This window comes from Schistocerca cancellata, unplaced genomic scaffold (assembly GCF_023864275.1).
Source record: "Schistocerca cancellata isolate TAMUIC-IGC-003103 unplaced genomic scaffold, iqSchCanc2.1 HiC_scaffold_1144, whole genome shotgun sequence".
NCBI classification, from domain to species: Eukaryota; Metazoa; Arthropoda; class Insecta; order Orthoptera; family Acrididae; genus Schistocerca; species Schistocerca cancellata.
In genome coordinates, this window is record NW_026047143.1 from 601,798 (window position 1) to 627,334 (window position 25,537).

The following is a 25,537-nucleotide window of genomic DNA, read 5'->3' on the forward strand; positions in this document are numbered from 1 at the left end:
TCTCCATGGGTCTATTGCTGCCTCGGGCACCTTATGGCCGTTCTGCTGTGAGTCAAAGATTTTCGAATCGGACGAAAAACTGATAGTGATTTGTAACATTCAGGGCCACCTAATGACGATGGACCACACAAATTGCGTCCCGATTCAGTACATCGTCCACTAGCCGACTTGACTCCATGGGACTATTGCTGCCTCGGGCACCTTATGGCCGTTCTGCTGTGAGTCTAGATTATAGAATGGGATGAAAAACTGATAGTGAATAGTAACGTTCAGGGCCACCTAATGACGATGGATCACTCAAATTGCGTCCCGATTCAATACATCGTCCTCCAGCAGACTTGTCTCCATGGGTCTATTGCTGCCTCGGGCACCTTATGGCAGGCCTGCTGTGACTCAAAGATTTTCGAATCGGACGAAAAACTGATAGTGAATTGTAACGTTCAGGGCCTCCTAATGACGATGGAACACTCAAATTCCGTCCCGATTCAATACATCGTCCTCCAGCAGACTTGTCTCCATGCGTCTATTGCTGCCTCGGGCACCTTATGGCCGTTCTGCTGTGAGTCAAAGATTTTCGAATCGGACGAAAAACTGATAGTGAATTGTAACGTTCAGGGCCACCTAATGACGATGGATCACTCAAATTGCGTCCCGATTCAATACATCGTCCTCCAGCCGACTTGACTCCATGGGTCTATTGCTGCCTCGGTCACCTTATGGCCGTTCTGCTGTGAGTCTACATTATCGAATGGGACAAAAAACTGATAGTGAATTGTAACGTTCAGGGCCTCCTAATGACGATGGATCACTCAAATTGCGTCCCGATTCAATACATCGTCCTCCAGCAGACTTGTCTCCATGGGTCTATTGCTGCCTCGGGCACCTTATGGCCGTTCTGCTGTGAGTCTAGATTATCGAATGGGACGAAAAACTGATAGTGAATTGTAACGTTCAGGGCCACCTAATGACGATGGACCACGCAAATTGCGTCCCGATTCAATACATCGTCCTCCAGCCGACTTGACTCCATGGGTCTATTGCTGACTCGGGCACCTTATGGCCGTTCTGCTGTGAGTCTAGATTATCGAATGGGACAAAAAACTGATAGTGAATTGTAACGTTCAGGGCCTCCTAATGACGATGGATCACTCAAATTGCGTCCCTATACAATACATCGTCCTCCAGCTGACTTGACTCCATGGGTCTATTGCTGCCTCGGGCACCTTATGGCCGTTCTGCTTTGAGTCTAGATTATCGAATGGGACGAAAAACTGATAGTGAATTGTAACGTTCAGGACCACCTAATGACGATGGATCACTCAAATTGCGTCCCGATTCAATACATCGTCCTCCAGCAGACTTGTCTCCATGGGTCTATTGCTGCCTCGGGCACCTAATGGCAGGCCTGCTGTGACTCAAAGATTTTCGAATCGGACGAAAAACTGATAGTGAATTGTAACGTTCAGGGCCACCTAATGTCGATGGATCACTCAAATTGCGTCCTGATTCAATACATCGTCCTCCAGCAGACTTGACTTCATGGGTCTATTGCTGCCTCGGGCACCTTATGGCCGTTCTGCTGTGAGTCAAAGATTTTCGAATCGGACGAAAAACTGATAGTGAATTGTAACTTTCAGGGCCACCTAATGACGATGGATCACTCAAATTGCGTCCCGATTCAAAACATCGCCCTCCAGCAGACTTGTCTCCATGGGTCGATTGCTGACTCGGGCACCTTATGGCCGTTCTGCTGTGAGTCTAGATTATCGAATGGGACGAAAAACTGATAGTGAATTGTAACGTTCAGGGCCTCCTAATGACGATGGATCACTCAAATTGCGTCCCTATACAATACATCGTCCTCCAGCTGACTTGACTCCATGGGTCTATTGCTGCCTCGGGCACCTTATGGCCGTTCTGCTTTGAGTCTAGATTATCGAATGGGACGAAAAACTGATAGTGAATTGTAACGTTCAGGACCACCTAATGACGATGGATCACTCAAATTGCGTCCTGATTCAATACATCGTCCTCCAGCAGACTTGACTTCATGGGTCTATTGCTGCCTCGGGCACCTTATGGCCGTTCTGCTGTGAGTCAAAGATTTTCGAATCGGACGAAAAACTGATAGTGAATTGTAACTTTCAGGGCCACCTAATGACGATGGATCACTCAAATTGCGTCCCGATTCAAAACATCGCCCTCCAGCAGACTTGTCTCCATGGGTCGATTGCTGCCTCGGGCACCTTATGGCCGTTCTGCTGTGAGTCAAAGATTTTCGAATCGGACGAAAAACTGATAGTGATTTGTAACATTCAGGGCCACCTAATGACGATGGACCACTCAAATTGCGTCCCGATTCAGTACATCGTCCACTAGCCGACTTGACTCAATGGGACTATTGCTGCCTCGGGCACGTTATGGCCGTTCTGCTGTGAGTCTAGATTATAGAATGGGATGAAAAACTGATAGTGAATTGTAACGTTCAGGGCCACCTAATGACGATGGATCACTCAAATTGCGTCCCGATTCAATACATCGTCCTCCAGCAGACTTGTCTCCATGGGTCTATTGCTGCCTCGGGCACCTTATGGCAGGCCTGCTGTGACTCAAAGATTTTCGAATCGGACGAAAAACTGATAGTGAATTGTAACGTTCAGGGCCTCCTAATGACGATAGAACACTCAAATTGCGTCCCGATTCAATACATCGTCCTCCAGCAGACTTGTCTCCATGCGTCTATTGCTGCCTCGGGCACCTTATGGCCGTTCTGCTGTGAGTCAAAGATTTTCGAATCGGACGAAAAACTGATAGTGAATTGTAACGTTCAGGGCCACCTAATGACGATGGATCACTCAAATTGCGTCCCGATTCAATACATCGTCCTCCAGCCGATTTGACTCCATGGGTCTATTGCTGCCTCGGGCACCTTATGGCCGTTCTGCTGTGAGTCTAGATTATCGAATGGGACAAAAAACTGATAGTGAATTGTAACGTTCAGGGCCTCCTAATGACGATGGATCACTCAAATTGCGTCCCGATTCAATACATCGTCCTCCAGCAGACTTGTCTCCATGGGTCTATTACTGCCTCGGGCACCTTATGGCCGTTCTGCTGTGAGTCTGGATTATCGAATGGGACGAAAAACTGATAGTGAATTGTAACGTTCAGGGCCACCTAATGACGATGGATCACTCAAATTGCGTCCCGATTCAATACATCGTCCTCCAGCAGACTTGTCTCCATGGGTCTATTGCTGCCTCGGGCACCTTATGGCCGTTCTGCTGTGAGTCAAAGATTTTCGAATCGGACGAAAAACTGATAGTGATTTGTAACATTCAGGGCCACCTAATGACGATGGACCACACAAATTGCGTCCCGATTCAGTACATCGTCCACTAGCCGACTTGACTCCATGGGACTATTGCTGCCTCGGGCACCTTATGGCCGTTCTGCTGTGAGTCTAGATTATAGAATGGGATGAAAAACTGATAGTGAATTGTAACGTTCAGGGCCACCTAATGACGATGGATCACTCAAATTGCGTCCCGATTCAATACATCGTCCTCCAGCAGACTTGTCTCCATGGGTCTATTGCTGCCTCGGGCACCTTATGGCAGGCCTGCTGTGACTCAAAGATTTTCGAATCGGACGAAAAACTGATAGTGAATTGTAACGTTCAGGGCCTCCTAATGACGATGGAACACTCAAATTCCGTCCCGATTCAATACATCGTCCTCCAGCAGACTTGTCTCCATGCGTCTATTGCTGCCTCGGGCACCTTATGGCCGTTCTGCTGTGAGTCAAAGATTTTCGAATCGGACGAAAAACTGATAGTGAATTGTAACGTTCAGGGCCACCTAATGACGATGGATCACTCAAATTGCGTCCCGATTCAATACATCGTCCTCCAGCCGACTTGACTCCATGGGTCTATTGCTGCCTCGGTCACCTTATGGCCGTTCTGCTGTGAGTCTACATTATCGAATGGGACAAAAAACTGATAGTGAATTGTAACGTTCAGGGCCTCCTAATGACGATGGATCACTCAAATTGCGTCCCGATTCAATACATCGTCCTCCAGCAGACTTGTCTCCATGGGTCTATTGCTGCCTCGGGCACCTTATGGCCGTTCTGCTGTGAGTCTAGATTATCGAATGGGACGAAAAACTGATAGTGAATTGTAACGTTCAGGGCCACCTAATGACGATGGACCACGCAAATTGCGTCCCGATTCAATACATCGTCCTCCAGCCGACTTGACTCCATGGGTCTATTGCTGACTCGGGCACCTTATGGCCGTTCTGCTGTGAGTCTAGATTATCGAATGGGACAAAAAACTGATAGTGAATTGTAACGTTCAGGGCCTCCTAATGACGATGGATCACTCAAATTGCGTCCCTATACAATACATCGTCCTCCAGCTGACTTGACTCCATGGGTCTATTGCTGCCTCGGGCACCTTATGGCCGTTCTGCTTTGAGTCTAGATTATCGAATGGGACGAAAAACTGATAGTGAATTGTAACGTTCAGGACCACCTAATGACGATGGATCACTCAAATTGCGTCCCGATTCAATACATCGTCCTCCAGCAGACTTGTCTCCATGGGTCTATTGCTGCCTCGGGCACCTAATGGCAGGCCTGCTGTGACTCAAAGATTTTCGAATCGGACGAAAAACTGATAGTGAATTGTAACGTTCAGGGCCACCTAATGTCGATGGATCACTCAAATTGCGTCCTGATTCAATACATCGTCCTCCAGCAGACTTGACTTCATGGGTCTATTGCTGCCTCGGGCACCTTATGGCCGTTCTGCTGTGAGTCAAAGATTTTCGAATCGGACGAAAAACTGATAGTGAATTGTAACTTTCAGGGCCACCTAATGACGATGGATCACTCAAATTGCGTCCCGATTCAAAACATCGCCCTCCAGCAGACTTGTCTCCATGGGTCGATTGCTGACTCGGGCACCTTATGGCCGTTCTGCTGTGAGTCAAAGATTTTCGAATCGGACGAAAAACTGATAGTGATTTGTAACATTCAGGGCCACCTAATGACGATGGACCACACAAATTGCGTCCCGATTCAGTACATCGTCCACTAGCCGACTTGACTCCATGGGACTATTGCTGCCTCGGGCACGTTATGGCCGTTCTGCTGTGAGTCTAGATTATAGAATGGGATGAAAAACTGATAGTGAATTGTAACGTTCAGGGCCACCTAATGACGATGGATCACTCAAATTGCGTCCCGATTCAATACATCGTCCTCCAGCAGACTTGTCTCCATGGGTCTATTGCTGCCTCGGGCACCTTATGGCAGGCCTGCTGTGACTCAAAGATTTTCGAATAGGACGAAAAACTGATAGTGAATTGTAACGTTCAGGGCCTCCTAATGACGATAGAACACTCAAATTGCGTCCCGTTTCAATACATCGTCCTCCAGCAGACTTGTCTCCATGCGTCTATTGCTGCCTCGGGCACCTTATGGCCGTTCTGCTGTGAGTCAAAGATTTTCGAATCGGACGAAAAACTGATAGTGAATTGTAACGTTCAGGGCCACCTAATGACGATGGATCACTCAAATTGCGTCCCGATTCAATACATCGTCCTCCAGCCGATTTGACTCCATGGGTCTATTGCTGCCTCGGGCACCTTATGGCCGTTCTGCTGTGAGTCTAGATTATCGAATGGGACAAAAAACTGATAGTGAATTGTAACGTTCAGGGCCTCCTAATGACGATGGAACACTCAAATTGCGTCCCGATTCAATACATCGTCCTCCAGCAGACTTGTCTCCATGGGTCTATTACTGCCTCGGGCACCTTATGGCCGTTCTGCTGTGAGTCTAGATTATCGAATGGGAAGAAAAACTGATAGTGAATTGTAACGTTCAGGGCCACCTAATGACGATGGATCACTCAAATTGCGTCCCGATTCAATACATCGTCCTCCAGCAGACTTGTCTCCATGGGTCTATTGCTGCCTCGGGCACCTTATGGCCGTTCTGCTGTGAGTCAAAGATTTTCGAATCGGACGAAAAACTGATAGTGATTTGTAACATTCAGGGCCACCTAATGACGATGGACCACACAAATTGCGTCCCGATTCAGTACATCGTCCACTAGCCGACTTGACTCCATGGGACTATTGCTGCCTGGGGCACCTTATGGCCGTTCTGCTGTGAGTCTAGATTATAGAATGGGATGAAAAACTGATAGTGAATTGTAACGTTCAGGGCCACCTAATGACGATGGATCACTCAAATTGCGTCCCGATTCAATACATCGTCCTCCAGCAGACTTGTCTCCATGGGTCTATTGCTGCCTCGGGCACCTTATGGCAGGCCTGCTGTGACTCAAAGATTTTCGAATCGGACGAAAAACTGATAGTGAATTGTAACGTTCAGGGCCTCCTAATGACGATAGAACACTCAAATTGCGTCCCGATTCAATACATCGTCCTCCAGCAGACTTGTCTCCATGCGTCTATTGCTGCATCGGGCACCTTATGGCCGTTCTGCTGTGAGTCAAAGATTTTCGAATCGGACGAAAAACTGATAGTGAATTGTAACGTTCAGGGCCACCTAATGACGATGGATCACTCAAATTGCGTCCCGATTCAATACATCGTCCTCCAGCCGATTTGACTCCATGGGTCTATTGCTGCCTCGGGCACCTTATGGCCGTTCTGCTGTGAGTCTAGATTATCGAATGGGACAAAAAACTGATAGTGAATTGTAACGTTCAGGGCCTCCTAATGACGATGGATCACTCAAATTGCGTCCCGATTCAATACATCGACCTCCAGCAGACTTGTCTCCATGGGTCTATTAGTGCCTCGGGCACCTTATGGCCGTTCTGCTGTGAGTCTAGATTATCGAATGGGACGAAAAACTGATAGTGAATTGTAACGTTCAGGGCCACCTAATGACGATGGATCACTCAAATTGCGTCCCGATTCAATACATCGTCCTCCAGCAGACTTGTCTCCATGGGTCTATTGCTGCCTCGGGCACCTTATGGCCGTTCTGCTGTGAGTCAAAGATTTTCGAATCGGACGAAAAACTGATAGTGATTTGTAACATTCAGGGCCACCTAATGACGATGGACCACACAAATTGCGTCCCGATTCAGTACATCGTCCACTCGCCGACTTGACTCCATGGGACTATTGCTGCCTCGGGCACCTTATGGCCGTTCTGCTGTGAGTCTAGATTATAGAATGGGATGAAAAACTGATAGTGAATTGTAACGTTCAGGGCCACCTAATGACGATGGATCACTCAAATTGCGTCCCGATTCAATACATCGTCCTCCAGCAGACTTGTCTCCATGCGTCTATTGCTGCCTCGGGCACCTTATGGCCGTTCTGCTGTGAGTCAAAGATTTTCGAATCGGACGAAAAACTGATAGTGAATTGTAACGTTCAGGGCCACCTAATGACGATGGATCACTCAAATTGCGTCCCGATTCAATACATCGTCCTCCAGCAGACTTGTCTCCATGGGTCTATTACTGCCTCGGGCACCTTATGGCCGTTCTGCTGTGAGTCTAGATTATCGAATGGGACGAAAAACTGATAGTGAATTGTAACGTTCAGGGCCACCTAATGACGATGGATCACTCAAATTGCGTCCCGATTCAAAACATCGCCCTCCAGCAGACTTGTCTCCATGGGTCGATTGCTGCCTCGGGCACCTTATGGCCGTTCTGCTGTGAGTCAAAGATTTTCGAATCGGACGAAAAACTGATAGTGATTTGTAACATTCAGGGCCACCTAATGACGATGGACCACACAAATTGCGTCCCGATTCAGTACATCGTCCACTAGCCGACTTGACTCCATGGGACTATTGCTGCCTCGGGCACCTTATGGCCGTTCTGCTGTGAGTCTAGATTATAGAATGGGATGAAAAACTGATAGTGAATTGTAACGTTCAGGGCCACCTAATGACGATGGATCACTCAAATTGCGTCCCGATTCAATACATCGTCCTCCAGCAGACTTGTCTCCATGGGTCTATTGCTGCCTCGGGCACCTTATGGCAGGCCTGCTGTGACTCAAAGATTTTCGAATAGGACGAAAAACTGATAGTGAATTGTAACGTTCAGGGCCTCCTAATGACGATAGAACACTCAAATTGCGTCCCGATTCAATACATCGTCCTCCAGCAGACTTGTCTCCATGCGTCTATTGCTGCCTCGGGCACCTTATGGCCGTTCTGCTGTGAGTCAAAGATTTTCGAATCGGACGAAAAACTGATAGTGAATTGTAACGTTCAGGGCCACCTAATGACGATGGATCACTCAAATTGCGTCCCGATTCAATACATCGTCCTCCAGCCGATTTGACTCCATGGGTCTATTGCTGCCTCGGGCACCTTATGGCCGTTCTGCTGTGAGTCTAGATTATCGAATGGCACAAAAAACTGATAGTGAATTGTAACGTTCTGGGCCTCCTAATGACGATGGATCACTCAAATTGCGTCCCGATTCAATACATCGTCCTCCAGCAGACTTGTCTCCATGGGTCTATTACTGCCTCGGGCACCTTATGGCCGTTCTGCTGTGAGTCTAGATTATCGAATGGGACGAAAAACTGATAGTGAATTGTAACGTTCAGGGCCACCTAATGACGATGGATCACTCAAATTGCGTCCCGATTCAATACATCGTCCTCCAGCAGACTTGTCTCCATGGGTCTATTGCTGCCTCGGGCACCTTATGGCCGTTCTGCTGTGAGTCAAAGATTTTCGAATCGGACGAAAAACTGATAGTGATTTGTAACATTCAGGGCCACCTAATGACGATGGACCACACAAATTGCGTCCCGATTCAGTACATCGTCCACTAGCCAACTTGACTCCATGGGACTATTGCTGCCTCGGGCACCTTATGGCCGTTCTGCTGTGAGTCTAGATTATAGAATGGGATGAAAAACTGATAGTGAATTGTAACGTTCAGGGCCACCTAATGACGATGGATCACTCAAATTGCGTCCCGATTCAATACATCGTCCTCCAGCCGACTTGACTCAATGGGTCTATTGCTGACTCGGGCACCTTATGGCCGTTCTGCTGTGAGTCTAGATTATCGAATGGGACGAAAAACTGAAAGTGAATTGTAACGTTCAGGGCCTCCTAATGACGATGGATCACTCAAATTGCGTCCCTATACAATACATCGTCCTCCAGCTGACTTGACTCCATGGGTCTATTGCTGCCTCGGGCACCTTATGGCCGTTCTGCTTTGAGTCTAGATTATCGAATGGGACGAAAAACTGATAGTGAATTGTAACGTTCAGGACCACCTAATGACGATGGATCACTCAAATTGCGTCCTGATTCAATACATCGTCCTCCAGCAGACTTGACTTCATGGGTCTATTGCTGCCTCGGGCACCTTATGGCCGTTCTGCTGTGAGTCAAAGATTTTCGAATCGGACGAAAAACTGATAGTGAATTGTAACTTTCAGGGCCACCTAATGACGATGGATCACTCAAATTGCGTCCCGATTCAAAACATCGCCCTCCAGCAGACTTGTCTCCATGGGTCGATTGCTGCCTCGGGCACCTTATGGCCGTTCTGCTGTGAGTCAAAGATTTTCGAATCGGACGAAAAACTGATAGTGATTTGTAACATTCAGGGCCACCTAATGACGATGGACCACACAAATTGCGTCCCGATTCAGTACATCGTCCACTAGCCGACTTGACTCCATGGGACTATTGCTGCCTCGGGCACGTTATGGCCGTTCTGCTGTGAGTCTAGATTATAGAATGGGATGAAAAACTGATAGTGAATTGTAACGTTCAGGGCCACCTAATGACGATGGATCACTCAAATTGCGTCCCGATTCAATACATCGTCCTCCAGCAGACTTGTCTCCATGGGTCTATTGCTGCCTCGGGCACCTTATGGCAGTCCTGCTGTGACTCAAAGATTTTCGAATCGGACGAAAAACTGATAGTGAATTGTAACGTTCAGGGCCTCCTAATGACGATAGAACACTCAAATTGCGTCCCGATTCAATACATCGTCCTCCAGCAGACTTGTCTCCATGCGTCTATTGCTGCCTCGGGCACCTTATGGCCGTTCTGCTGTGAGTCAAAGATTTTCGAATCGGACGAAAAACTGATAGTGAATTGTAACGTTCAGGGCCACCTAATGACGATGGATCACTCAAATTGCGTCCCGATTCAATACATCGTCCTCCAGCCGATTTGACTCCATGGGTCTATTGCTGCCTCGGGCACCTTATGGCCGTTCTGCTGTGAGTCTAGATTATCGAATGGGACAAAAAACTGATAGTGAATTGTAACGTTCAGGGCCTCCTAATGACGATGGATCACTCAAATTGCGTCCCGATTCAATACATCGTCCTCCAGCAGACTTGTCTCCATGGGTCTATTACTGCCTCGGGCACCATATGGCCGTTCTGCTGTGAGTCTGGATTATCGAATGGGACGAAAAACTGATAGTGAATTGTAACGTTCAGGGCCACCTAATGACGATGGATCACTCAAATTGCGTCCCGATTCAATACATCGTCCTCCAGCAGACTTGTCTCCATGGGTCTATTGCTGCCTCGGGCACCTTATGGCCGTTCTGCTGTGAGTCAAAGATTTTCGAATCGGACGAAAAACTGATAGTGATTTGTAACATTCAGGGCCACCTAATGACGATGGACCACACAAATTGCGTCCCGATTCAGTACATCGTCCACTAGCCGACTTGACTCCATGGGACTATTGCTGACTCGGGCACCTTATGGCCGTTCTGCTGTGAGTCTAGATTATCGAATGGGACGAAAAACTGATAGTGAATTGTAACGTTCAGGGCCTCCTAATGACGATGGATCACTCAAATTGCGTCCCTATACAATACATCGTCCTCCAGCTGACTTGACTCCATGGGTCTATTGCTGCCTCGGGCACCTTATGGCCGTTCTGCTTTGAGTCTAGATTATCGAATGGGACGAAAAACTGATAGTGAATTGTAACGTTCAGGACCACCTAATGACGATGGATCACTCAAATTGCGTCCTGATTCAATACATCGTCCTCCAGCAGACTTGACTTCATGGGTCTATTGCTGCCTCGGGCACCTTATGGCCGTTCTGCTGTGAGTCAAAGATTTTCGAATCGGACGAAAAACTGATAGTGAATTGTAACTTTCAGGGCCACCTAATGACGATGGATCACTCAAATTGCGTCCCGATTCAAAACATCGCCCTCCAGCAGACTTGTCTCCATGGGTCGATTGCTGCCTCGGGCACCTTATGGCCGTTCTGCTGTGAGTCAAAGATTTTCGAATCGGACGAAAAACTGATAGTGATTTGTAACATTCAGGGCCACCTAATGACGATGGACCACTCAAATTGCGTCCCGATTCAGTACATCGTCCACTAGCCGACTTGACTCCATGGGACTATTGCTGCCTCGGGCACGTTATGGCCGTTCTGCTGTGAGTCTAGATTATAGAATGGGATGAAAAACTGATAGTGAATTGTAACGTTCAGGGCCACCTAATGACGATGGATCACTCAAATTGCGTCCCGATTCAATACATCGTCCTCCAGCAGACTTGTCTCCATGGGTCTATTGCTGCCTCGGGCACCTTATGGCAGGCCTGCTGTGACTCAAAGATTTTCGAATCGGACGAAAAACTGATAGTGAATTGTAACGTTCAGGGCCTCCTAATGACGATAGAACACTCAAATTGCGTCCCGATTCAATACATCGTCCTCCAGCAGACTTGTCTCCATGCGTCTATTGCTGCCTCGGGCACCTTATGGCCGTTCTGCTGTGAGTCAAAGATTTTCGAATCGGACGAAAAACTGATAGTGAATTGTAACGTTCAGGGCCACCTAATGACGATGGATCACTCAAATTGCGTCCCGATTCAATACATCGTCCTCCAGCCGATTTGACTCCATGGGTCTATTGCTGCCTCGGGCACCTTATGGCCGTTCTGCTGTGAGTCTAGATTATCGAATGGGACAAAAAACTGATAGTGAATTGTAACGTTCAGGGCCTCCTAATGACGATGGATCACTCAAATTGCGTCCCGATTCAATACATCGTCCTCCAGCAGACTTGTCTCCATGGGTCTATTACTGCCTCGGGCACCATATGGCCGTTCTGCTGTGAGTCTGGATTATCGAATGGGACGAAAAACTGATAGTGAATTGTAACGTTCAGGGCCACCTAATGACGATGGATCACTCAAATTGCGTCCCGATTCAATACATCGTCCTCCAGCAGACTTGTCTCCATGGGTCTATTGCTGCCTCGGGCACCTTATGGCCGTTCTGCTGTGAGTCAAAGATTTTCGAATCGGACGAAAAACTGATAGTGATTTGTAACATTCAGGGCCACCTAATGACGATGGACCACACAAATTGCGTCCCGATTCAGTACATCGTCCACTAGCCGACTTGACTCCATGGGACTATTGCTGCCTCGGGCACCTTATGGCCGTTCTGCTGTGAGTCTAGATTATAGAATGGGATGAAAAACTGATAGTGAATTGTAACGTTCAGGGCCACCTAATGACGATGGATCACTCAAATTGCGTCCCGATTCAATACATCGTCCTCCAGCAGACTTGTCTCCATGGGTCTATTGCTGCCTCGGGCACCTTATGGCAGGCCTGCTGTGACTCAAAGATTTTCGAATCGGACGAAAAACTGATAGTGAATTGTAACGTTCAGGGCCTCCTAATGACGATGGAACACTCAAATTCCGTCCCGATTCAATACATCGTCCTCCAGCAGACTTGTCTCCATGCGTCTATTGCTGCCTCGGGCACCTTATGGCCGTTCTGCTGTGAGTCTAGATTATCGAATGGGACGAAAAACTGATAGTGAATTGTAACGTTCAGGGCCACCTAATGACGATGGACCACGCAAATTGCGTCCCGATTCAATACATCGTCCTCCAGCCGACTTGACTCCATGGGTCTATTGCTGACTCGGGCACCTTATGGCCGTTCTGCTGTGAGTCTAGATTATCGAATGGGACAAAAAACTGATAGTGAATTGTAACGTTCAGGGCCTCCTAATGACGATGGATCACTCAAATTGCGTCCCTATACAATACATCGTCCTCCAGCTGACTTGACTCCATGGGTCTATTGCTGCCTCGGGCACCTTATGGCCGTTCTGCTTTGAGTCTAGATTATCGAATGGGACGAAAAACTGATAGTGAATTGTAACGTTCAGGACCACCTAATGACGATGGATCACTCAAATTGCGTCCCGATTCAATACATCGTCCTCCAGCAGACTTGTCTCCATGGGTCTATTGCTGCCTCGGGCACCTAATGGCAGGCCTGCTGTGACTCAAAGATTTTCGAATCGGACGAAAAACTGATAGTGAATTGTAACGTTCAGGGCCACCTAATGTCGATGGATCACTCAAATTGCGTCCTGATTCAATACATCGTCCTCCAGCAGACTTGACTTCATGGGTCTATTGCTGCCTCGGGCACCTTATGGCCGTTCTGCTGTGAGTCAAAGATTTTCGAATCGGACGAAAAACTGATAGTGAATTGTAACTTTCAGGGCCACCTAATGACGATGGATCACTCAAATTGCGTCCCGATTCAAAACATCGCCCTCCAGCAGACTTGTCTCCATGGGTCGATTGCTGACTCGGGCACCTTATGGCCGTTCTGCTGTGAGTCAAAGATTTTCGAATCGGACGAAAAACTGATAGTGATTTGTAACATTCAGGGCCACCTAATGACGATGGACCACACAAATTGCGTCCCGATTCAGTACATCGTCCACTAGCCGACTTGACTCCATGGGACTATTGCTGCCTCGGGCACCTTATGGCCGTTCTGCTGTGAGTCTAGATTATAGAATGGGATGAAAAACTGATAGTGAATTGTAACGTTCAGGGCCACCTAATGACGATGGATCACTCAAATTGCGTCCCGATTCAATACATCGTCCTCCAGCAGACTTGTCTCCATGGGTCTATTGCTGCCTCGGGCACCTTATGGCCGTTCTGCTGTGAGTCTAGATTATAGAATGGGATGAAAAACTGATAGTGAATTGTAACGTTCAGGGCCTCCTAATGACGATAGAACACTCAAATTGCGTCCCGTTTCAATACATCGTCCTCCAGCAGACTTGTCTCCATGCGTCTATTGCTGCCTCGGGCACCTTATGGCCGTTCTGCTGTGAGTCAAAGATTTTCGAATCGGACGAAAAACTGATAGTGAATTGTAACGTTCAGGGCCACCTAATGACGATGGATCACTCAAATTGCGTCCCGATTCAATACATCGTCCTCCAGCCGATTTGACTCCATGGGTCTATTGCTGCCTCGGGCACCTTATGGCCGTTCTGCTGTGAGTCTAGATTATCGAATGGGACAAAAAACTGATAGTGAATTGTAACGTTCAGGGCCTCCTAATGACGATGGAACACTCAAATTGCGTCCCGATTCAATACATCGTCCTCCAGCAGACTTGTCTCCATGGGTCTATTACTGCCTCGGGCACCTTATGGCCGTTCTGCTGTGAGTCTAGATTATCGAATGGGAAGAAAAACTGATAGTGAATTGTAACGTTCAGGGCCACCTAATGACGATGGATCACTCAAATTGCGTCCCGATTCAATACATCGTCCTCCAGCAGACTTGTCTCCATGGGTCTATTGCTGCCTCGGGCACCTTATGGCCGTTCTGCTGTGAGTCAAAGATTTTCGAATCGGACGAAAAACTGATAGTGATTTGTAACATTCAGGGCCACCTAATGACGATGGACCACACAAATTGCGTCCCGATTCAGTACATCGTCCACTAGCCGACTTGACTCCATGGGACTATTGCTGCCTGGGGCACCTTATGGCCGTTCTGCTGTGAGTCTAGATTATTGAATGGGATGAAAAACTGATAGTGAATTGTAACGTTCAGGGCCACCTAATGACGATGGATCACTCAAATTGCGTCCCGATTCAATACATCGTCCTCCAGCAGACTTGTCTCCATGGGTCTATTGCTGCCTCGGGCACCTTATGGCAGGCCTGCTGTGACTCAAAGATTTTCGAATCGGACGAAAAACTGATAGTGAATTGTAACGTTCAGGGCCTCCTAATGACGATAGAACACTCAAATTGCGTCCCGATTCAATACATCGTCCTCCAGCAGACTTGTCTCCATGCGTCTATTGCTGCATCGGGCACCTTATGGCCGTTCTGCTGTGAGTCAAAGATTTTCGAATCGGACGAAAAACTGATAGTGAATTGTAACGTTCAGGGCCACCTAATGACGATGGATCACTCAAATTGCGTCCCGATTCAATACATCGTCCTCCAGCCGATTTGACTCCATGGGTCTATTGCTGCCTCGGGCACCTTATGGCCGTTCTGCTGTGAGTCTAGATTATCGAATGGGAGAAAAAACTGATAGTGAATTGTAACGTTCAGGGCCTCCTAATGACGATGGATCACTCAAATTGCGTCCCGATTCAATACATCGACCTCCAGCAGACTTGTCTCCATGGGTCTATTAGTGCCTCGGGCACCTTATGGCCGTTCTGCTGTGAGTCTAGATTATCGAATGGGACGAAAAACTGATAGTGAATTGTAACGTTCAGGGCCACCTAATGACGATGGATCACTCAAATTGCGTCCCGATTCAATACATCGTCCTCCAGCAGACTTGTCTCCATGGGTCTATTGCTGCCTCGGGCACCTTATGGCCGTTCTGCTGTGAGTCAAAGATTTTCGAATCGGACGAAAAACTGATAGTGATTTGTAACATTCAGGGCCACCTAATGACGATGGACCACACAAATTGCGTCCCGATTCAGTACATCGTCCACTCGCCGACTTGACTCCATGGGACTATTGCTGCCTCGGGCACCTTATGGCCGTTCTGCTGTGAGTCTAGATTATAGAATGGGATGAAAAACTGATAGTGAATTGTAACGTTCAGGGCCACCTAATGACGATGGATCACTCAAATTGCGTCCCGATTCAATACATCGTCCTCCAGCAGACTTGTCTCCATGCGTCTATTGCTGCCTCGGGCACCTTATGGCCGTTCTGCTGTGAGTCAAAGATTTTCGAATCGGACGAAAAACTGATAGTGAATTGTAACGTTCAGGGCCACCTAATGACGATGGATCACTCAAATTGCGTCCCGATTCAATACATCGTCCTCCAGCAGACTTGTCTCCATGGGTCTATTACTGCCTCGGGCACCTTATGGCCGTTCTGCTGTGAGTCTAGATTATCGAATGGGACGAAAAACTGATAGTGAATTGTAACGTTCAGGGCCACCTAATGACGATGGATCACTCAAATTGCGTCCCGATTCAAAACATCGCCCTCCAGCAGACTTGTCTCCATGGGTCTATTGCTGCCTCGGGCACCTTATGGCCGTTCTGCTGTGAGTCAAAGATTTTCGAATCGGACGAAAAACTGATAGTGATTTGTAACATTCAGGGCCACCTAATGACGATGGACCACACAAATTGCGTCCCGATTCAGTACATCGTCCACTAGCCGACTTGACTCCATGGGACTATTGCTGCCTCGGGCACCTTATGGCCGTTCTGCTGTGAGTCTAGATTATAGAATGGGATGAAAAACTGATAGTGAATTGTAACGTTCAGGGCCACCTAATGACGATGGATCACTCAAATTGCGTCCCGATTCAATACATCGTCCTCCAGCAGACTTGTCTCCATGGGTCTATTGCTGCCTCGGGCACCTTATGGCAGGCCTGCTGTGACTCAAAGATTTTCGAATAGGACGAAAAACTGATAGTGAATTGTAACGTTCAGGGCCTCCTAATGACGATAGAACACTCAAATTGCGTCCCGTTTCAATACATCGTCCTCCAGCAGACTTGTCTCCATGCGTCTATTGCTGCCTCGGGCACCTTATGGCCGTTCTGCTGTGAGTCAAAGATTTTCGAATCGGACGAAAAACTGATAGTGAATTGTAACGTTCAGGGCCACCTAATGACGATGGATCACTCAAATTGCGTCCCGATTCAATACATCGTCCTCCAGCCGATTTGACTCCATGGGTCTATTGCTGCCTCGGGCACCTTATGGCCGTTCTGCTGTGAGTCTAGATTATCGAATGGGACAAAAAACTGATAGTGAATTGTAACGTTCAGGGCCTCCTAATGACGATGGAACACTCAAATTGCGTCCCGATTCAATACATCGTCCTCCAGCAGACTTGTCTCCATGGGTCTATTACTGCCTCGGGCACCTTATGGCCGTTCTGCTGTGAGTCTAGATTATCGAATGGGAAGAAAAACTGATAGTGAATTGTAACGTTCAGGGCCACCTAATGACGATGGATCACTCAAATTGCGTCCCGATTCAATACATCGTCCTCCAGCAGACTTGTCTCCATGGGTCTATTGCTGCCTCGGGCACCTTATGGCCGTTCTGCTGTGAGTCAAAGATTTTCGAATCGGACGAAAAACTGATAGTGATTTGTAACATTCAGGGCCACCTAATGACGATGGACCACACAAATTGCGTCCCGATTCAGTACATCGTCCACTAGCCGACTTGACTCCATGGGACTATTGCTGCCTGGGGCACCTTATGGCCGTTCTGCTGTGAGTCTAGATTATAGAATGGGATGAAAAACTGATAGTGAATTGTAACGTTCAGGGCCACCTAATGACGATGGATCACTCAAATTGCGTCCCGATTCAATACATCGTCCTCCAGCAGACTTGTCTCCATGGGTCTATTGCTGCCTCGGGCACCTTATGGCAGGCCTGCTGTGACTCAAAGATTTTCGAATCGGACGAAAAACTGATAGTGAATTGTAACGTTCAGGGCCTCCTAATGACGATAGAACACTCAAATTGCGTCCCGATTCAATACATCGTCCTCCAGCAGACTTGTCTCCATGCGTCTATTGCTGCATCGGGCACCTTATGGCCGTTCTGCTGTGAGTCAAAGATTTTCGAATCGGACGAAAAACTGATAGTGAATTGTAACGTTCAGGGCCACCTAATGACGATGGATCACTCAAATTGCGTCCCGATTCAATACATCGTCCTCCAGCCGATTTGACTCCATGGGTCTATTGCTGCCTCGGGCACCTTATGGCCGTTCTGCTGTGAGTCTAGATTATCGAATGGGACAAAAAACTGATAGTGAATTGTAACGTTCAGGGCCTCCTAATGACGATGGATCACTCAAATTGCGTCCCGATTCAATACATCGACCTCCAGCAGACTTGTCTCCATGGGTCTATTAGTGCCTCGGGCACCTTATGGCCGTTCTGCTGTGAGTCTAGATTATCGAATGGGACGAAAAACTGATAGTGAATTGTAACGTTCAGGGCCACCTAATGACGATGGATCACTCAAATTGCGTCCCGATTCAATACATCGTCCTCCAGCAGACTTGTCTCCATGGGTCTATTGCTGCCTCGGGCACCTTATGGCCGTTCTGCTGTGAGTCAAAGATTTTCGAATCGGACGAAAAACTGATAGTGATTTGTAACATTCAGGGCCACCTAATGACGATGGACCACACAAATTGCGTCCCGATTCAGTACATCGTCCACTCGCCGACTTGACTCCATGGGACTATTGCTGCCTCGGGCACCTTATGGCCGTTCTGCTGTGAGTCAAAGATTTTCGAATGGGATGAAAAACTGATAGTGAATTGTAACGTTCAGGGCCACCTAATGACGATGGATCACTCAAATTGCGTCCCGATTCAATACATCGTCCTCCAGCAGACTTGTCTCCATGCGTCTATTGCTGCCTCGGGCACCTTATGGCCGTTCTGCTGTGAGTCAAAGATTTTCGAATCGGACGAAAAACTGATAGTGAATTGTAACGTTCAGGGCCACCTAATGACGATGGATCACTCAAATTGCGTCCCGATTCAATACATCGTCCTCCAGCAGACTTGTCTCCATGGGTCTATTACTGCCTCGGGCACCTTATGGCCGTTCTGCTGTGAGTCTAGATTATCGAATGGGACGAAAAACTGATAGTGAATTGTAACGTTCAGGGCCACCTAATGACGATGGATCACTCAAATTGCGTCCCGATTCAAAACATCGCCCTCCAGCAGACTTGTCTCCATGGGTCGATTGCTGCCTCGGGCACCTTATGGCCGTTCTGCTGTGAGTCAAAGATTTTCGAATCGGACGAAAAACTGATAGTGATTTGTAACATTCAGGGCCACCTAATGACGATGGACCACACAAATTGCGTCCCGATTCAGTACATCGTCCACTAGCCGACTTGACTCCATGGGACTATTGCTGCCTCGGGCACGTTATGGCCGTTCTGCTGTGAGTCTAGATTATAGAATGGGATGAAAAACTGATAGTGAATTGTAACGTTCAGGGCCACCTAATGACGATGGATCACTCAAATTGCGTCCCGATTCAATACATCGTCCTCCAGCAGACTTGTCTCCATGGGTCTATTGCTGCCTCGGGCACCTTATGGCAGGCCTGCTGTGACTCAAAGATTATCGAATCGGACGAAAAACTGATAGTGAATTGTAACGTTCAGGGCCTCCTAATGACGATAGAACACTCAAATTGCGTCCCGATTCAATACATCGTCCTCCAGCAGACTTGTCTCCATGCGTCTATTGCTGCCTCGGGCACCTTATGGCCGTTCTGCTGTGAGTCAAAGATTTTCGAATCGGACGAAAAACTGATAGTGAATTGTAACGTTCAGGGCCACCTAATGACGATGGATCACTCAAATTGCATCCCGATTCAATACATCGTCCTCCAGCCGATTTGACTCCATGGGTCTATTGCTGCCTCGGGCACCTTATGGCCGTTCTGCAGTGAGTCTAGATTATCGAATGGGACAAAAAACTGATAGTGAATTGTAACGTTCAGGGCCACCTAATGACGATGGATCACTCAAATTGCGTCCCGATTCAATACATCGTCCTCCAGCAGACTTGTCTCCATGGGTCTATTGCTGCCTCGGGCACCTTATGGCAGGCCTGCTGTGACTCAAAGATTTTCGAATCGGACGAAAAACTGATAGTGAATTGTAACGTTCAGGGCCACCTAATGTCGATGGATCACTCAAATTGCGTCCTGATTCAATACATCGTCCTCCAGCAGACTTGACTTCATGGGTCTATTGCTGTCTCGGGCACCTTATTGCCGTTCTGCTGTGAGTCAAAGATTTTCGAATCGGACGAAAAACTGATAGTGAATTGTAACTTTCAGGGCCACCTAATGACGATGGATCACTCAAATTGCGTCCCGATTCAAAACATCGCCCTCCAGCAGACTTGTCTCCATGGGTCGATTGCTGACTCGGGCACCTTATGGCCGTTCTGCTGTGAGTCAAAGATTTTCGAATCGGACGAAAAACTGATAGTGATTTGTAACAATCAGGGCCACCTAATGACGATGGACCACACAAATTGCGTCCCGATTCAGTACATCGTCCACTAGCCGACTTGACTCCATGGGACTATTGCTGCCTCGGGCACCTTATGGCCGTTCTGCTGTGAGTCTAGATTATAGAATGGGATGAAAAACTGATAGTGAATTGTAACGTTCAGGGCCACCTAATGACGATGGATCACTCAAATTGCGTCCCGATTCAATACATCGTCCTCCAGCAGACTTGTCTCCATGGGTCTATTGCTGCCTCGGGCACCTTATGGCAGGCCTGCTGTGACTCAAAGATTTTCGAATAGGACGAAAAACTGATAGTGAATTGTAACGTTCAGGGCCTCCTAATGACGATAGAACACTCAAATTGCGTCCCGTTTCAATACATCGTCCTCCAGCAGACTTGTCTCCATGCGTCTATTGCTGCCTCGGGCACCTTATGGCCGTTCTGCTGTGAGTCAAAGATTTTCGAATCGGACGAAAAACTGACAGTGAATTGTAACGTTCAGGGCCACCTAATGACGATGGATCACTCAAATTGCGTCCCGATTCAATACATCGTCCTCCAGCCGATTTGACTCCATGGGTCTATTGCTGCCTCGGGCACCTTATGGCCGTTCTGCTGTGAGTCTAGATTATCGAATGGGACAAAAAACTGATAGTGAATTGTAACGTTCAGGGCCTCCTAATGACGATGGAACACTCAAATTGCGTCCCGATTCAATACATCGTCCTCCAGCAGACTTGTCTCCATGGGTCTATTACTGCCTCGGGCACCTTATGGCCGTTCTGCTGTGAGTCTAGATTATCGAATGGGAAGAAAAACTGATAGTGAATTGTAACGTTCAGGGCCACCTAATGACGATGGATCACTCAAATTGCGTCCCGATTCAATACATCGTCCTCCAGCAGACTTGTCTCCATGGGTCTATTGCTGCCTCGGGCACCTTATGGCCGTTCTGCTGTGAGTCAAAGATTTTCGAATCGGACGAAAAACTGATAGTGATTTGTAACATTCAGGGCCACCTAATGACGATGGACCACACAAATTGCGTCCCGATTCAGTACATCGTCCACTAGCCGACTTGACTCCATGGGACTATTGCTGCCTCGGGCACCTTATGGCCGTTCTGCTGTGAGTCTAGATTATAGAATGGGATGAAAAACTGATAGTGAATTGTAACGTTCAGGGCCACCTAATGACGATGGATCACTCAAATTGCGTCCCGATTCAATACATCGTCCTCCAGCAGACTTGTCTCCATGGGTCTATTGCTGCCTCGGGCACCTTATGGCAGGCCTGCTGTGACTCAAAGATTTTCGAATCGGACGAAAAACTGATAGTGAATTGTAACGTTCAGGGCCTCCTAATGACGATAGAACACTCAAATTGCGTCCCGATTCAATACATCGTCCTCCAGCAGACTTGTCTCCATGCGTCTATTGCTGCCTCGGGCACCTTATGGCCGTTCTGCTGTGAGTCAAAGATTTTCGAATCGGACGAAAAACTGATAGTGAATTGTAACGTTCAGGGCCACCTAATGACGATGGATCACTCAAATTGCGTCCCGATTCAATACATCGTCCTCCAGCCGATTTGACTCCATGGGTCTATTGCTGCCTCGGGCACCTTATGGCCGTTCTGCAGTGAGTCTAGATTATCGAATGGGACAAAAAACTGATAGTGAATTGTAACGTTCAGGGCCACCTAATGACGATGGATCACTCAAATTGCGTCCCGATTCAATACATCGTCCTCCAGCAGACTTGTCTCCATGGGTCTATTGCTGCCTCGGGCACCTTATGGCAGGCCTGCTGTGACTCAAAGATTTTCGAATCGGACGAAAAACTGATAGTGAATTGTAACGTTCAGGGCCACCTAATGTCGATGGATCACTCAAATTGCGTCCTGATTCAATACATCGTCCTCCAGCAGACTTGACTTCATGGGTCTATTGCTGCCTCGGGCACCTTATTGCCGTTCTGCTGTGAGTCAAAGATTTTCGAATCGGACGAAAAACTGATAGTGAATTGTAACTTTCAGGGCCACCTAATGACGATGGATCACTCAAATTGCGTCCCGATTCAAAACATCGCCCTCCAGCAGACTTGTCTCCATGGGTCGATTGCTGACTCGGGCACCTTATGGCCGTTCTGCTGTGAGTCAAAGATTTTCGAATCGGACGAAAAACTGATAGTGATTTGTAACATTCAGGGCCACCTAATGACGATGGACCACACAAATTGCGTCCCGATTCAGTACATCGTCCACTAGCCGACTTGACTCCATGGGACTATTGCTGCCTCGGGCACCTTATGGCCGTTCTGCTGTGAGTCTAGATTATAGAATGGGATGAAAAACTGATAGTGAATTGTAACGTTCAGGGCCACCTAATGACGATGGATCACTCAAATTGCGTCCCGATTCAATACATCGTCCTCCAGCAGACTTGTCTCCATGGGTCTATTGCTGCCTCGGGCACCTTATGGCAGGCCTGCTGTGACTCAAAGATTTTCGAATAGGACGAAAAACTGATAGTGAATTGTAACGTTCAGGGCCTCCTAATGACGATAGAACACTCAAATTGCGTCCCGTTTCAATACATCGTCCTCCAGCAGACTTGTCTCCATGCGTCTATTGCTGCCTCGGGCACCTTATGGCCGTTCTGCTGTGAGTCAAAGATTTTCGAATCGGACGAAAAACTGATAGTGATTTGTAACGTTCAGGGCCACCTAATGACGATGGATCACTCAAATTGCGTCCCGATTCAATACATCGTCCTCCAGCCGATTTGACTCCATGGGTCTATTGCTGCCTCGGGCACCTTATGGCCGTTCTGCTGTGAGTCTAGATTATCGAATGGGACAAAAAACTGATAGTGAATTGTAACGTTCAGGGCCTCCTAATGACGATGGAACACTCAAATTGCGTCCCGATTCAATACATCGTCCTCCAGCAGACTTGTCTCCATGGGTCTATTACTGCCTCGGGCACCTTATGGCCGTTCTGCTGTGAGTCTAGATTATCGAATGGGAAGAAAAACTGATAGTGAATTGTAACGTTCAGGGCCACCTAATGACGATGGATCACTCAAATTGCGTCCCGATTCAATACATCGTCCTCCAGCAGACTTGTCTCCATGGGTCTATTGCTGCCTCGGGCACCTTATGGCCGTTCTGCTGTGAGTCAAAGATTTTCGAATCGGACGAAAAACTGATAGTGATTTGTAACATTCAGGGCCACCTAATGACGATGGACCACACAAATTGCGTCCCGATTCAGTACATCGTCCACTAGCCGACTTGACTCCATGGGACTATTGCTGCCTCGGGCACCTTATGGCCGTTCTGCTGTGAGTCTAGATTATAGAATGGGATGAAAAACTGATAGTGAATTGTAACGTTCAGGGCCACCTAATGACGATGGATCACTCAAATTGCGTCCCGATTCAATACATCGTCCTCCAGCAGACTTGTCTCCATGGGTCTATTGCTGCCTCGGGCACCTTATGGCAGGCCTGCTGTGACTCAAAGATTTTCGAATCGGACGAAAAACTGATAGTGAATTGTAACGTTCAGGGCCTCCTAATGACGATAGAACACTCAAATTGCGTCCCGATTCAATACATCGTCCTCCAGCAGACTTGTCTCCATGCGTCTATTGCTGCATCGGACACCTTATGGCCGTTCTGCTGTGAGTCAAAGATTTTCGAATCGGACGAAAAACTGATAGTGAATTGTAACGTTCAGGGCCACCTAATGACGATGGATCACTCAAATTGCGTCCCGATTCAATACATCGTCCTCCAGCCGATTTGACTCCATGGGTCTATTGCTGCCTCGGGCACCTTATGGCCGTTCTGCTGTGAATCTAGATTATCGAATGTGACGAAAAACTGATAGTGAATTGTAACGTTCAGAGCCACCTAATGACGATGGATCACTCAAATTGCGTCCCGATTCAATACATCGTCCTCCAGCCGATTTGACTCCATGGGTCTATTGCTGCCTCGGGCACCTTATGGCCGTTCTGCTGTGAGTCTAGATTATCGAATGGGACAAAAAACTGATAGTGAATTGTAACGTTCAGGGCCTCCTAATGACGATGGATCACTCAAATTGCGTCCCGATTCAATACATCGTCCTCCAGCAGACTTGTCTCCATGGGTCTATTACTGCCTCGGGCACCTTATGGCCGTTCTGCTGTGAGTCTAGATTATCGAATGGGACGAAAAACTGATAGTGAATTGTAACGTTCAGGGCCACCTAATGACGATGGATCACTCAAATTGCGTCCCGATTCAATACATCGTCCTCCAGCAGACTTGTCTCCATGGGTCTATTGCTGCCTCGGGCACCTTATGGCAGGCCTGCTGTGACTCAAAAAGATTTTCGGATCGGTCGAAAAACTGATAGTGAATTGTAACGTTCAGGGCCTCCTAATGACGATGGAACACTCAAATTCCGTCCCGATTCAATACATCGTCCTCCAGCAGACTTGTCTCCATGCGTCTATTGCTGCCTCGGGCACCTTATGGCCGTTCTGCTGTGAGTCAAAGATTTTCGAATCGGACGAAAAACTGATAGTGAATTGTAACGTTCAGGGCCACCTAATGACGATGGATCACTCAAATTGCGTCCCGATTCAATACATCGTCCTCCAGCCGACTTGACTCCATGGGTCTATTGCTGCCTCGGGCACCTTATGGCCGTTCTGCTGTGAGTCTAGATTATCGAATGGGACAAAAAACTGATAGTGAATTGTAACGTTCAGGGCCTCCTAATGACGATGGATCACTCAAATTGCGTCCCGATTCAATACATCGTCCTCCAGCAGACTTGTCTCCATGGGTCTATTGCTGCCTCGGGCACCTTATGGCCGTTCTGCTGTGAGTCTAGATTATCGAATGGGACGAAAAACTGATAGTGAATTGTAACGTTCAGGGCCACCTAATGACGATGGACCACGCAAATTGCGTCCCGATTCAATACATCGTCCTCCAGCCGACTTGACTCCATGGGTCTATTGCTGACTCGGGCACCTTATGGCCGTTCTGCTGTGAGTCTAGATTATCGAATGGGACGAAAAACTGATAGTGAATTGTAACGTTCAGGGCCACCTAATGACGATGGACCTTGCA